Source organism: Ambystoma mexicanum, chromosome 6q (genome assembly GCF_040938575.1).
Source record: "Ambystoma mexicanum isolate Mex_15411 chromosome 6q, UKY_AmexF1_1, whole genome shotgun sequence".
Taxonomy (NCBI): domain Eukaryota; kingdom Metazoa; phylum Chordata; class Amphibia; order Caudata; family Ambystomatidae; genus Ambystoma; species Ambystoma mexicanum.
Genome location: NC_090937.1, coordinates 241,419,549 through 241,433,666, shown reverse-complemented (window position 1 = coordinate 241,433,666; position 14,118 = coordinate 241,419,549).

Genomic DNA, 14,118 nt, shown 5'->3' with positions numbered 1-14,118 from the left:
ACAAATTGCAGGAAGACATTGGGCCTCATTACAAGGGTGGCACTCCCGTAATGAAGCGTGCCGGTAAGGGACCGGCACCCTTCATTACTGGAGCGCCGCTTACGAGGTTCCCTTTGCAGAACCCTGTAAGGACGCCTGGTAAAACCAGGCGTCCTTTCCGGGTCCTGCGAGGGGAAGAAGGAGGAAATAACGGGCCAGTTGTAATGTGCCCGTTATTACCTCACTCCCCTTTCCCATTGAGCCCTATGGGGGCTCAATGGGAATGGGGATGGGTTCCTGCAAGGAGGAATTACCGGGTCCTCCTATGTCGGAATGACCCGATATTGGAGCCCGGTATGGACGCACCCATAGCGCTAATAGCACCATGGCTACCTCCATACTCGTAATGAGGCCCATTATGTAGCTACTTTAGTACAGATTGCTTTACATATCTTTTGCAATTCATGAAAGCAGAGGGGACAACCTGCTCTTTGGCACCCCTGCTGGGCAGCACCAGAGGCAATTGCCTAGGTTAGTGCTTGCAAGTTAGACTAGAGTGGGCTTTTTACAGTTGGACCCTTGAATAATTCAAAAAAGGGCTCATGAGGTGCGCTTTAAATAAAGCATATGCCTGAAACGAAATTATATTTAAAAGAACATAGGTTTCACATGCAGTTCAAATGCTTGCAGTGCACAGTTAGGCCTCGGGCAGCAGATATATGTGTTGATGAGGTAATAAAACGCTATCCACATAACTCATGCAATGCCTCTGCTTGAGTCAAGCAATAAGCACAACACTGTCAAAAAAGAATATCAGCTAGAGGAAGTGATGCCATGTCATCTGCAGCAGCTGCTTCAAGCCAGCATGTGCTTTGGTTCATAATACTCAGTTCACCATTTTCAGTAAATAAACTATATTCGTGCACAGATGCTGGATTTACATTTTTTGTAATTACACAAAAGAGGCAGGCAAGGGCAAAGCTGGGGTCATTGAAGGGTGTAGGTGTCACAAGGAGGCAGAACACGAAGAGGTAACGAAAAGGGGCCTGTGTGGGCAAAAACAATGTATTTTCATATGTTTGGAGCCAGCTTCAAAACTACACAAACACAATTGTTTCACACTCATGTAAAACTGCATATATTACTGTACACATCAGTCAGCCCCACCAAGCTTCTTCCCCAACTAATCATTTCTCACAGCCCCTACAATGAAGTAAATGATGCACCCCTGCTTTTGCCCAGGTTGCTTTATTTAGCTCATGCCCACATTTACCAAGGAGCTCCAACAGAAACGAACGTAAATGTTACCCCAGTTAGTACTGAACTCCTAGTCCATAGTAACCTTGTCTCCATGCGTATCTGATGTGTCCGCCTAGAGACGGCACCCGAGGCGCTTTGGAGCCGTAAAGCGTCATTTTTACTTTGAAAAGGCAAAGCGCATGCGAGAAGGATGGCTCTGCCCTCTCTGCCCCCCTGACCTCCCCTGCAATGCAAGAATATTTTCAGGTTAATATGAAAACTCGTCAAACCATCCCTAGGTTAGAGAGTGCGTACATTTGAAACTCCGGCTCCATTCCTCAATCGGGCCACTAGAGCACGGGCTTTTCCTATTGTGAATATTATCGGCTATAGCTGTTTCATCTTGAGGTCATTCTGAGCTCCGTGTAAAATACAGCTTCATGTGTGTGCGTTCTCCTCAAGCAAGTGATTGCCCTGCCGAGCGTATCCCGAGGATTCCTGAGTCCACCCCTCTGGAGGATTTGAACCTATTGGACTCTTTTTTGCTCCACATTTTCAGTTACCATTTACCACCACAGGGTGGCTACACACTTTGCTTTTAAAAAGCCATTTCCTTTATATTTCTGGACTACATAGAAGGATTTACGAAGTTCTTCTTGTGAGAGTCTTCTCGAGGTATAACTGACTACGGAGTGGCGGAGAGTGGCAGTCCTGCAGTCTACTTTCTGTTGGTCTATTTTCCCTGGCTACCCTTACCTGAAGGAGGAGTCAAACCTACCCTGCTCACCATAAAGACTCAGACCTACTGCGGAGCGGACGCGAGTGGCGGAGAGTGGCAGTCCTGCAGTCATGGCTGGCATGACTGGTCTGACTGCCCCCACAAACACTCCTCTAGAAGAAGATAACGGGCGCTTAAAAACTCTGCGACCCCGTCCACCCTTCGAAAAACTCCCTCTAGAAGACCTGCAAAACTCACCAAATACTTCAGAACCAACCACCAAACTTCCCAAAATTGCAGGAAACAAAGTGGGAAAAAAAGTATTCAAATCACCCACAAGGACTCCAACCAAAAGCCTGTGGCCGACACCGAATGATCCCCAACTTTCAACTGAGCCTCTCTTGAAACCACCAGAGGAGCTCGAGGAGCGTGAGACATCTATTATCCAATGTCAACATTCAAATTCTGACATCGCTTCAAGTTCACCAAACACAATCCCTCCCACCATGCCTCCCCTCGCTCACTTACAGGCTTGCCCCGGAGGGGGTGCTGTGTCTGCAGTCGAGAGGAGGACCTCTGGTGGGTCCGGATCCGTGTGCAGGTCCGCGCGGGCGGCGGTGGAGAGTCTGGAGACCCACCCGACCTCGCGGGGCCCCCCCTCCTTCCAGGACGTGGAGGCGCCGTTGGATCCAGCAAGGAAAGTGATTGGGAGCTCTGATGTTTCCCTGGCCGCCGCTGACACTGCGGCTGACGATGCTCCCGCAGCCCCGCATTTGATTCTTGCACTCGTCCATGCTGAAGGCGGGAGCCGGGAGCCGCGAGAACGTCGTGATGAAGACGCGGAGGCAGCTGGACCTGGCCCCGCTGCGGCTGCAAGCCGCCGACTGCACGCCCTGACAGCCACGTCATCAGAGAAGGAGCTCTGTGAGACCTATGACGATCTTGAGCCACACCCCCCAGAGACTCAGCCTACTGAGAAAAACAAAACAAGCCCAACCAACCCAAAAAAACATCCACACCAAGCGCGAACGACGACGAAAAGAAAAGGAAACCGGCAATACAAAGCCATATCTACTTGTGAAAACAATACAACAACACAAAAAAAATCATCAAAACGAAAGCAGAGAAAGTAAAAACTAAAATCCTAAACACAAAATCAAAACTTTCGCCATTGTCAACATTGACAAAGTTCTTTAAAAAAAAAAAAGAAAATGGGAGAAATCACACAGACACGCGTTATGAGCTCACAGATGCTGAATTACTGGATGCAGTGCACGACCTACAACCTCTCAGCAAGCACAAAAAAATTGAAGGAAGCGAAAAGGATACACAAAGTCACTCCACACAGGACAAAAAGATATTCAACCTGTCAATCCAGAAGGCGATTCTACGCCAGACAAAACAATCACCATAGTGATTCCTGACGATTTCACCTTTGGTCAAACCCCGCTCATACCACAAACCTCAGCCTCTTCATCTTCTCCAGTGATCATTCCTTCAAGCCCAATACCAAATGAACTTCAAGCGGATACAGACTCTGAGATCGTCCCAGCTGCCGCCGTAAACAAGAAGCAAACAACTATCCCTCCATCTCCTCCAATGTCAACACTACTCTTCCCAGTCTTACAGGATATAACTACCCCCCCATCCTCGCTACCAATTGAACAAAAAGACTCAAGTCATCAAGAACCAGAAGACCAAAACAAACTAAAAAACTAAAAAAAATCGACCACACAAACCGACAACCTCAGGAATCCAGAGACAAAAGGAAATCACATCGCGAGTATGACCCTCGCCCGGACAGGACAAGCTTCTATACGCCATCCACTCCCACACATGGACCAGGTAGAAAATCGTCTGCTTTGACAAATGAAACACCCTCAAAGAAACCGGACCTACTATCATATATGTCGGCATTATCAATTGCCCTTATTCCCTTCACCAAACTCTATGAATCGCTAAATGAAACACTAAAAGATCATACAGTACTTCAAGCCATGATCCACACGAAACTCACCTTCCTCGAAGGTCACGTCACAGCTCAAAAAGACATAAAGAATACTCCCTGGACAAACCTGGCAGAAATCAACGCACGCCTACAGACAATAGAATCGACTCTGAATCTCCTAGAAAAACACCAGATATAACAGCAATTCAACTTAAAACACCTGCCTTACCTATTGATCTCACAGCTGAAAACTTACACAAAAATATGGCAGCTAAACAAACAAATCCGATCTCCAAAAAAACGCTACAGCATCCCCCCACTTCCACAAACGGATCTATCACCAACATCGTCCTAGTAATCGACGACGAAGAAAACAGAAGCAAAGCAGCCAAAGATCAAATGGAGCAACCCTATTCAATCTTTGACGCAACCACATCCAAAAACTCAAATAACCCTATAGCCTCAGACGCTACTAACAAAACGCCTCTTCCAACAAAAAAAATCACAAATCAAAGATCCAACCCCGGCACACCACCCAGGAGGCAGCAGTCTTCCCAAAAAAACGCATCCCACCAATCGAACAACTCACTGAGCTCTCAACCTTCTCTTACTACTTAACTTACTAGGGGCTCACCGACAACAACGGACGACTTCCTACAAAACTCAGACCTAATGAATCTTTCAGAACACCTAGATCCAACACTCGATATGAGCAATACACCTCACCAACAAGAAGAAAATATCAACCCTTCCAAACCGAACAAGGAAAATAATACTCCCAGGATCAGCAACAATCATGAAGAACAAAAAAGCCCACTGACCTTCCTAACCCTAGAAGAACATCGACAAAAGATAGAACGGTCGGCAGAAATCAAACAAAGAACAGATTCAAACAAAACGAATACGCACCTAAGATTCGTCAGCACGAAGGTCGATCAAAAAAAAGAAAAAACACGTGCTGAAAAAGATAACAACACCCAGCCAAAAAATCTAAACGAACCCGACCGATCGTCTGCCCCAAAATATTCACCCAAATCATTGCGAAGAAATCGAGAACGAAGCAATAGGCAAAAACAAAATACTGTCTATTCGACTCAAAAACAAAACTCCAAAACAAACACACAATATAAATCCAACCACTCCGAACGTCAGACGGAGAAGTGGATTCTGAAAGTTGAACAAACGAAAGAAAACAGAGACGAAGTCACACTAAACAGAAGAGGAGTCCTAACGCTGATACATCTTGTTCCAAAATTGTCCCAAATAACGTCAGACGATCTAAGAATTGTTGTACCAAGTCACTATCACGGAAGAGCTACATGCTACCTTCACATCATCTCGAGAAGAATCAAAAATAAACTGCTAGACCGAGAAAGGGACTTCCGCAGTTTGGGATATCATCTCTCTCAACAACAAAGCAACTACGAGAACCCAAACTCCAAACACGCAATACCCTCAGCAAAGAAATCACGTAACAGCGAAAACGCCTATGATCCAAGACCCAAACATAACATAAATGGTAGCGCACATGAACGGAGACCTTTATACCGAGACACCACTATGACCGCTCAACAAAACTCAGATAAGCTACCATCAACTCAGTCTCAACCTCCACCTCAAACTGCCCGAACTCCATCCATATCAGACGCTGCTACTAAAGACAACCAAAAAGCGAAAATAGCCTTCCGAAAGGAACGACACGACCAACACAAGAATCTTACCAAAACCATCCACTTACCACAAAACTTGCCCTCTACACCAAAAACCAAAAATTCGACTTCATCTAGCTTCTGTGCTTGGCTCCCAAAAGCACTGGCAATGCATCGATCGAAATAGCAACTCATGGACAGAATCAGCTTACAAGAATCAACAACTACTCAAGAAAGACTCCCCCGTGACTTGAAACTACAATCATGGAACACCAGAGGATTCAAACACCTCACCTCACCTAGCGACGTCAACCTAGGATCAGCGGATCTGTGGTGCCTCCAGGAAACCTGGTTGACCAAAACTCCATCACTCGACGGCTTTGACCTTCGTTTGGCACCAGCGTCAAAACGATCACTCTGCCGACCATCCTCAGGCCTCATAACTGCATGCCGAATCAACAGTGGCCTGGCAATAACAGACATTATCGTCTCAAACTATTCACTGCAGGCATTACTGCTAACATGGGAACTCCCTCCTAACGCGGAAGCACTCCACCAGACGATCCCGGTGGCAATACTAAACGTCTACTGGAATCCCGCGGCAATTGATGAAAAAAACTTTTTGGCCTTAATTGAATCCACTGTGGACGAGGTACGCACCACCTACAACACATACCACATTATAATATGTGGCGACCTAAACGCCCAATGCAAACAAAATTCCACTAAAGTCAACACACAGAGTGAGCGACGAGGCGAAGCTTGGACCAAACTGATGAACTCTAGACACCTTCACAGTTTGGATACAGTGTATAAAAGCAACACCCATCATCCAACATGGACAAACAACAACTCGGCATCCACCATTGACTATACTTTTGTATCTGAACCCATGCCATCCTTAGCAACTTCTTTCGATGTCCAGCTAACGTCATCCAGTGACCACAACATCCTGGTAACCACATGGAAACCACCACTCATCACCCGAGATAAAATGGAGAATGGACTTGAACAAAACAATCAAAAAAATAGACTGTGTCTCACAGCTCAAAGCATAAGAGACTTGACAAATCGTTACTCAAAAACTAACGATACACCTGAACACGAAACCATGGATTATGCTCCCCTGCTTATCTCATACATGACACAGCGAACCAACCCAAGCAAAACCACTCAAACACCCATCCATACATACGACAAACTCTTGGTTCTCAGACGCCCTGCCTACAGGAAAGCAAAAAGATCAGCAGCAACACTTCCCCCGTCCAAAAGAGAACTAACCATCAAAGAACTAACGAGAGAATATAAATCTTGGGTGAGAAGACACAGATGGACATTACATCAACAAGATGCCGAAACCATGCTAAAAGCCATCTGCACCAATAACGCGAAAGAATTCTGGTCTCTACTCAATAAAACATCTTTGTTTACCGGACCAGAAATTACCAATTCAATCGATGAAGCAACTTGGGCCACCCACTTTAGATCACTCTTCGAGCTGCCAAACGCTCTATCCAAATACGAGCGTCCGAAACCATTGTCGACTGACCTAAATCGCCTAAACCAAACTAACACCTGGACAAAGCTGGACGATTTAGATGACATTTGTAACATCATTAAAAAATTGAATAAATCCAGAGCTCCGGGACCTGACGGTATCACCAACTTTGACCTGAAATTACATCCAATCGAATGGGCCAAATTCATAAGATCCATGTTCACACGATGCGTGGCTGCACAATCGATACCTCCTACATGGCTGTCCGCAATAGTGGTCCCGATTTATAAGAAAGGCGACAAGCAAGACCCTACAAACTACCGCCCTATCGCGCTACTAGACCCTATAAGGGAAAGTTTTCGGGTCCCTTCTCCTAAAAAAATTCCAATCTTGGGCCACAGAAACTCTGTGCAATGACAACTTCCAAGCCGGATTCAAAAAAACACTGGGAACCACGATCAACATCTTCCTCCTAACCATCTTGAAAAGCAAAATAAAAGACGGCCACCCAAAAGTGTAGTCAGCCTTCATAGACTTCTCCAAAGCCTTTGATAGAGTCGATCGCAGCAGACTCTGGCAGAAACTATCTTTCTGGGGCTGCTCAAGTGACATTCAAAATCCGATTAAGGCACTCCACACGGTACCAACATTAAAGTACGACTAAATCAGCAAGGCAATTTATCCGCTCAGATCAACATGCATAGGGGAGTCAAACAGGGCTACCCTTTGGCCCCAGCCCTCTTTATCGCTTACATGGGAGATTATCAACATTCCGAAACCTCAATCAGATCCTTCCCACCAAAAATAGCACAAACACCCATCAGTAGACTGCTCTACGCGGATGACCTAATTTTGCTGGATTTAACGCCCATAGGCCTCCAGCGCCAACTCACCAATCTACAACTATTTTGTAACGAGAACAATTTGGAAATCAACACCGACAAAACCAAAATCATGGTGATGGAGCGCAAAACCAGAGCGCGGGACAAATAAAACTGGTTCCTGGAAAAAACGAAAATTGAAAGAGTAAACAGCTTCAAATATCTTGGCGTAACGCTGGACAATTCAGCAAAAGAAACGTCTATGCAAGAATCCCTGTTCGATAAGATCCGAAGCCTGGCAACAAAAGGCAAAGCAATAGACAGAAAATTTGGTAAATTCTCCACCATCCAGCTACTGAACTTCTACAAGCAAAAAGTGGTCCCCATGGTTACATATGGATAAGAAGCGTTGCCGTGCTTACCCAAGACTCTTTGGCCCAAATTGGAAGCCTATTTTTGGAGGACGACCCTTGCCCTTCCGGACTCAACGCCAATCACACTGATCCGGCGAGAACTCAGTCTGCTTTCTCTTCAAGGCACTGTAGACTGCAACACTCTGCTGGAGTAAGTTGAGATTTCTTTGTATTGATTTAACATCACAGAAAGAGCAGGTGTGGCTACATGGGCCCAGCGTTCAGCTGAGTAGAGGCTAAAAGGGTGAGCCCTGTTCTGAAGCTGCTCTTACCCCAATGAAAAACCCCAAAACGTCTGATAACAGGTTACCAATTAGGGACATGCTAGTAAGCATCCTTTAGATCCACTGCCCTGAGCCAGTCACCCGAAAAGAGACGACTGAATCTTTCCCAGTGTGATAATCTTGAGTTTCTCTAATGGAAGAGACAGGTTCAGAAAAGACATGTCCAGGACTGTACGCAGCAACATTGTTTCTCACCCCAGGTACGTACTTTGACAATGAAATCATAGTCCTGCAACCTCACAATCAACCTTGCTAACCTTGGCGTTGCCTTGCACAACCCCTTGAGAGTCAATAGCTCCACTAAAGGTTTATGATCTGTCCAAATGGTAAACTTACCTTCTTAAATGTATTTGAGGAAATAACTCACCCTCCAACTGCAAGCCAATAACTCTGTCTCTATGACCAAATATCCTCTCTCTACATCAGTCACAGCCCTGGATGCATATAAAATCACTCTTTCTTGACCATCCACTAGCTGGGACACCACTGCCCCCAAACCAAATCCACTAGCATCCACTGTAAGCTTAGTTTCTCCTCCAACAACAAAACCACCCAGCTCCACAGCCCCACAAATTCTTTCTTTTGTGACTCTGAATGCAACTACGCACTCTTCACTCCACGTGAATCCTCTGTTCTTCTTGAGCAGCCTCCTGGTCGGTTCCATCAGACTTGCAAACTCCTGTTCAAACTTACTGCAATACTCACACAATCCTAAAAATGATCTCACCTCATGCTTATTAGTGGGATATGGTGCATTCCTTATCGCCTCCACTGCATCCACCTTGGGCATGTACTCATTCACACTCACAACATGCCCCAAATACTCTACCTCATGCTCTCTGAACTTAAATTAGCTTCTTGCCACTTTCAAACCTTTCTCAGACAATTTCTGCAATACCAGTTGTAACCTTTTATCATGTTCTTTCACTCCCTTTCGGTACACTATTATATTGTCCTGGTACACCAGTTTTCCGTTTAATCCCCTAAGCACTTGCATCATGGCCCTTTGGAACACTGTAGCTGCTGATGCTAGGCCGAAGGATAACCTCTTGTAGCGATAGATCCTGAAAGGCATGATGAAAGCAGTGAAATCTCTGCAGTTCTCTGTCAAATTTATCTGGTGATATGCATTCGACAAGTCCAACATTGTGAACACGTCTGTCCGCTCAATGCAGTTCAACATCTCTGATATGATCAGCATAGGGAACTTGTCAACCTGGATGTTTCTATTCAGATCTCTTAAGTCTACACAAATCCAGAGTTTGCCATTCTTCTTCACAACAACCACAATGGGACTCACCCATTGTGAGGATTCAGTTTTCTCAATAACTCCTTCTTTCTCCAATCTGGCCAATTTCAACTCTACTTTGTTCTCTATTGCAAAAGGAATAGGCCTGGCCTTTTTGTGAATGACTGGAACCAGGTTCGGTTTTAGGATGATTCAGTGTGCATACCCCTTGAGCAGCCGTAACTCGCAGTGAAACACTCAGTCACTTTCTTTTATGAGCCTCATGTTCGTTCCCTTTCTGTATCCAATTTCCCTCTGTCCACGTAATGGACTGGGTCAGCTTCACATGGATCAAGTCATATCTTAAGCTTAGCCTGATCTCTCCATCCAAGTACATTCACCCCTCTTTTTGCGACATATATCTTTAATTCTGCCGTGCAGGTCTTGAACTATATTTTATACTTGATCCAGCCACAGATGTGTATTGTAGAGCCCTCAAACCCCTCTGGGCTTCTTACATCATAATGGTACAACTTGGGTTTGAGACCCTTGCCCTTTAGCTCTTGCCACTTCTTTTCTGTTATTGTGGTATAAGGTGAACAACTATCCACCATCACCTTCAGTTTCACAACTGGGGCATTTTAGTCCTAGATGGCTGTGCTAATGCACTACTATAACATTTTGATCCTCCAAGTAAGACTCATCTTGCAAGACTGATACTCTCCTTTTGTTCCTGCAAACCACAGCAAAGTGACCTTGTACTTTGCATGCTGCACATGTTTTGACAATTTCAGGGCAGTTTTTTGAAGTTGCGTAATGGCCTTGCCTCCCACACCTAAAGCATCTATTATTTTCTCTTGCTTTTCTGGGACTATAGGAGCCTTTTTTCACTGTTTTCTTTTCCTTGTATTTGCCCATTCTCATTCCTTGTGTTTTTGGTGCATTTCATTACTTGAGTACTCCTCTTTCTCATTCCTTTTCTTCCTCACCAGGTTAATACGTGTTTGTTCCCCTGACTCCTCTTCATTGCTTCCCTCGGACTGTTGCACTTCCTTCTTATTTTTTATTTCCCTGGAGTTTATCTGTGTGTGTTTGATCTTTTTTGCAATAGCTAATGCTTTTTGTAGAGATAGGTCTCCCACCATTCACAACTGCTCCTGAATCGTTGAATCTTTGGTGTGTATTATGATTTCATCTCAGATCAATTCTTCAGTAGTTATCCCAGCTCCAAACTGGCATATAATTGACAGCTTCTTTAAAGTGGAGACATACTCTTCTGCAGTCTCCTCCTCCTTTTGTGCCCTTGTATAGAAATTGTATCTATTCATAGCAACATTTGTTTTGCGCACAAAATATTTATCTAATTACCACATTGTTTGTTCATGGGCATCTAAATCCCCAGGCTCCTGCTCTGCTAGTTCTGGCTATTCCCTATATTTCTGCTGCCCTTGTGGTCCAAGGGCGTGTAACAGAAGCAATCTCCTCTTACTGGCGTGAAGGTTCTCTTAGTCTACAGTTTTAATGTTATTCCTCCAGTATTCCTTGCACTCTGCCCAAGAAATGGCGGGCTGTCCCGGATTCTGGAGGAAGCTTTCTGCTGGGATGCACTTTGTTTGACAAGTGCAATGTTGTGTTTTTTTATGTTCTTACTGCAATATTCGCGGAAAACGGGCGCTGTCTGTGAATCCAACATAGCGTCTGTTTCAAAATGTTTGATGCACCTCATGTTTTTAATTGACCAATCAGCGAGCACATATGATGTCCGCGAACATCACGCTGTTCTCTGATTGTTCCAGAGGCCTCTGCGGACTCCAAACCGGGAAATGAGTCAGCAGACCAAACCCAGATATCACACATTTTTTTAACCTACATTTTGGTAATTAAAAAAAAAAACGGACGGATTTACACCAAACTTACAGAAGCACCCTGTTGGGACCAAGCTGCCGCTTCTGGCACAAGTTTGGTAAAAAGCCACCCAGCGGTTTGGGCTGTAGGTGCAAGCACAATTCTTTTTAGATTGCATCCATCAGCATATCCACACATTTCGTTTGAACCCCCCTATAACTTTGCCCCCCTTGATGAGACCGCATCATTCGTCGCAAAATCATTCTGAGGGGGCCATATACTGCATGGCAGGTTAATGAACAATGCTTTGGTGCGTTGCCCAGAGCCGTGCAAGAGGTTGAGATTAATTCTAAACCTTCCAACCATCACTTTTTGTTTGTTATGGTAAAAGTAGTGGTACACCTTTTCTGCCACTTTTACAGATCTATTGGATTTTAATTATTTTGTCAGGCAGAGTTGCAACACATCTTATTCCTTCTCTCGTTCCGCCTGACAGACCGGCATGCATTATTGCCAGAAGTTGATTTCAAGGCTGGTCGCAATGCAATGGGGTCCCGTAGAATCTGCCTGACTTTTGCACCTGGGAATAGAAAGCGTGTTCCATTGAAATCAATTGAATACGCCTCCCGTAATTCATAATTTTGGGAGACAATTACACTTTTTCAATCACGTCATGGAAAAGTAAGGTATACGAGTGATGATTTTTCCGCGTTTTACACTTTACTTTTCCACTTTGCAATGGAAAGGGACCTTCTTCATGGAGGTGCAGGCAGAGGTGGTCCCTCTGTACAATCTAGTTTTAAAATAATAATACCTCATATATACTCTGGTTTTAATTTAAAATTCCTTCTAGAATTATTTTGAGCAAATAACATTGGTCCTCATTACGAGTTTGGCGGTAATTCAGTGGCAATTCCACCAAATTCACAGCAAAATCATTTATTATTGCCATCACTTGGCCCCATGGGGTTACCACGAGATTGCAAGTGGTGGTAGGGCGCTGTAAATAACCATTTTTGGTGTCCATGGGAGTCCATGTGGATTGTGGTGGAATTCCATTGATATTTGGAGGAAAAGTGGAAGATTTACCTCCAGCACACCAACAGCCATGACCCGGACAATCTGTCTACTGGCCATGACCAAAAGGGCCGGCAGTGGGGTTAAAGTGAGCATGGTCACCATGGACCGGCTATGTGGTAAAACGTTTTGAAATCGCAATAGGCTTGAATGGGCAAAAAAATTCTGCTTGTGCCTACAGACCGAAATGCTGGACAGGATTGCAGTAAACATTCGTGAGTAGCATCAGCAAGGACCTCAAAGCATGGTTTTTCAAATCAGTCCTGTGTTTTATTTTTTCTAAAGGGTCAAAATGTAAGTACCAAAAACTAGTGAAATAACTTTGGTGAATGGACAGTGGGCCTGGCCTTGGCAAGGATGAATACCTACTCTGTTATGTTATGTTATGTTATTAACACTTGTAAAGCGCACGTTCGCCCAAAGGCATCATGGCGCTGGAAAGGAGACTACGCAATCGAAGAAGACCAATGGAAAGGCCAGACTTAAAACAGATTAGTCTTCAACGCTCTTCTAAATCCAAGATGGTTAACAGTAGCCCTAAGAGATGAAGGGAGGCTGTTCCAAAGTTTGGCCGTGGCAACAGAGAAGGCTCTACCTCCGAGCCTTTCCCGGTTAAACCTAGGGACAGTAAGAAGGTTAGAAGTAGCAGAACGGAGGTCCCGGTCCGGAAGGTAGCGGGTGAATTTAAACTGCAAGAATTTGGCTCCCTGACCATGGATTGCCCGATGAACAATGCACAGTGATTTAAAATGAATTCGCTGATTCACCGGGAGCCAATGCATTTGGCGAAGCACTGGCGTGTTATGGGCACCATAAGGGGAGCTAGTGGCCAGCCTAGCAGCAAGGTTCTGCATACGCTGAAGGCGGTGTGTAAGGCCAATAGGTTGAGACAGATAGAGCGAATTGCAATAGTCTAGTCGTGTAAGGACTAGCGCTGCCACCACAGGAAGGCGGAGGGCTTCCAGGATCATGGGCATGACCCTCTTGAGGGCATGCGGCGTGGCCAAAGCCCTAGATTTAAATGGGAGAAAGAAATTCTGCTTACGGCTACAGCCCAAAGTGCCATTTGGTCTCAGTCTCAAAAAGACCTGGGGGAATGACTCACTTCCCCGGGCCTGTTGTACCTTCCACCTGGTCCAAGTAACCAGGAGAATGTCTCCCAATCTCCTGGTATCTGTAACACAATCACTTACAACGAGGGGCAATGACTCTCTTCCTTAGGTTTCACACTTTCAACACCCAACTCTCAGTGTTATGCGGATCAGAGACCCTGGCTTCTCTCGCCTTCTTTGGTTTGGCCAACTTGGTCCACTTCCCTATCACGTACTGCTACGAGAAAAATGACTTGTATCGCTGTCTTGGTTTGGGTACCCAACTCTGAATTCTCTTCTTCTTTGGTTTGACCCACTTAGTTCACTT